Raw genomic sequence first — 2,689 nt, forward strand, 5'->3', positions numbered from 1 at the left:
AACTGCAATCAAACACTATGTGGACGGGCATAGTAGACTGGGTGATGTGGAATGTAATGAACAATATCGGAAAAATATGGAAATTCTATCTTCTCGATAAAATCACGTGTAAGTTGTTCGTCGATAATGTCACCGTAAACCTGAAATAAATGTGGTGATAAAGCCAGTCTGTTGATAGTTGAACGTGTTCCGCGCCACCAATTCAATATTACTAGGTGATGGTGGATGGTTATGCTTCCATGGGAGTCGAGCGTAGTATAAACCATCTGAAAACGTTATGGAATTCTCGCAATAGTTATCAAGAAAACTGACATTGTAGTCACATGGAGGTTGAATTCCAATAGTTTCCAAAGCCCAAAATTGGCTTAAGTCGGTTTTGTTAGATTCAGTAATTGCTGATAAAATAGTTGGCAGCGGAGTCGTCGATTAAGGGGCCGCAAAAAATGTAGCCCAATTTGGAGTCAACGATAACTGGACCGTCGTTAGATACTCGCCTAATCTTTCCGTCAATAAAATTATAGTAGTAGTCTGTGCCTATAAGTAATGTAACGTCAAATATATCTGAGTTTCCTGATACATGACTCTGAGGGTGAGTTAATTCGTCTTGATTCAAACCGAGACCTTTGGATAAATCAGTCGGTACTTTTAATGGGTTGGTTATGTTTGGGAACACCAATGCCTCAATCGCAAATTTAGAGTGATCATTACACATAACTTCTGACTTTATCCAAAATTCTACATTTACGTTCGTTAGAACCAAATATTGCAATATTTAGATTTACCTGCCCAATGTGGTGTAAACCTAAATCTTGCACAAGCCCCTTTGAAATGAACGTATGTGTCGAACCATCGTCAAACATTATGTGAGCGGTGGAAAAATTTCCATTCTCACTGCAAACATCGGCAATAGCAGTTTTTAACAATATACATTTTGACTGTTCACAGGACTGAGACGTAGCTATACACTGATTACTAGAATTGCCTGAATTAGTTACGTTCTCCCGACTATTAAACTCTTCGGAATGGTTCTTAAACAATGGAGCTAATTTATTTCCAAAAGGAGCGACAGATGAATTATTCGATTGTGAACCGGAACACGTGTTAAAACGTTCATTGCAAATACTAGTGTGATGTTTTTTCATACATTTCAAACATCGTTTAGGCGATCTACATTTTACGGCTTTATGATTATACCTCAAGCAATTATTACACAAACATTTCTTTGCTATTACGTCTAATCTCGATTGAAGATCTTTGACCACAGGACAATCTGTCGAATAATGACCATTCATACAATAAGAACATTTTATTGAATACCTATTTCTACCCTGTTGCCTATTACCGTTAACACCGTTGCCTGAACATAATAACTGGGTAGCAGTACCGTAATCGGGCGTTCCATCTGACTGATCGATTGTCATGCATGATTCCATTATTTTTACGTCCCTCAAAATAAAAGTCCTAAGATCATTGATATCCCATTCACAATCCCCATGTGTTTTTGCTAAATCTCGTTTTATTTCTACTGGTAACTTTTTCATCAAAATGGGAACGAGAATAGTTCCGTTGGAATCGGGTTTCTTATTCAAAGATTCAAGAGTGCGAATGTGAGATTCAATTGTGTCGTAAAATCGACGCATAGATTTAACCGTATAATTTGGTCTTTGAATATCTATTAAAGTTTCAATGATATTTTCTACGATCTTATGAGGACGACCGAAGCGATCAGTCAGCAGATCTACTGCCGTTTGATAATTTTCATGAATTAAAGGAAGGCCGTCGATCGTTAACTTCGCATCACCGAACAGAACACTTTTTAGGTGCGAAAATTTTTGAATGTTATTCAAATTGGTATTGTTGTGAACGCAGGATTCGTACAGGTCCCAAAAAGTTTTCCATTCTAGGACATTCCCGCCAAATTTCATCAACTGAATTTTCCGTAACTTTATCGAATATTTCATAGAACTTTGTTCTGAGGTTTTTTGAAAGTTCTCACCGCTACGCGACTGAAACGATAACTCTTTAACCGCCAGATCCATCTCATATATCGCACTAGATAAATTCGAATTATATTCGTCGCTCTCAATTATGAAAGATTCGAGCGAATACTCCTTTTTGAATTCTGCGTAATTCACAATTTTCTGAACGATTTCTTCTAATTGTTTAATCTTGCGTCGTAAATTCAGTAGGGTCGAATTAGATTTAATGATGTTACCTTTACTAATGTAAAATTCGCATTCTCGCAATAACGTTGTGCACCGACCTCTGTGTCCTCTACGGATATTTTTCTCCTTTTCGACGTCGAATTCTGTCGCCATGTTGACAAATTTCAATTTTCTGAATTCTTCGAATTTGTTGAATTAACTCTTCGTCTTCTTCTAACGTTTAACGATTAACTGGTAGCATTTCTCACTTCTCGCGGTTCGAGGGACCAAAATGTGTTGACGGACTTGTATTTCCTCGGTTCCTGACGAAAAGCAACTCAACAAACACACGTTCGAACTATATGACATTTCCGTTCATTACTCCCCAAAATCTCAAATTCACATGATATGATATGTTCACGTAACCATGAAACTCGTACAGTGACAACTTGTATTCATAAGATATTCACAATACAACATGGACATAATACATCAATACTAACAGTACTGTATTCAGTCACGACAGACATAGGTGTAGCTTCTTC

The sequence above is a fragment of the Tubulanus polymorphus genome, chromosome 3 (genome assembly GCF_964204645.1).
Source record: "Tubulanus polymorphus chromosome 3, tnTubPoly1.2, whole genome shotgun sequence".
NCBI classification, from domain to species: domain Eukaryota; kingdom Metazoa; phylum Nemertea; class Palaeonemertea; order Tubulaniformes; family Tubulanidae; genus Tubulanus; species Tubulanus polymorphus.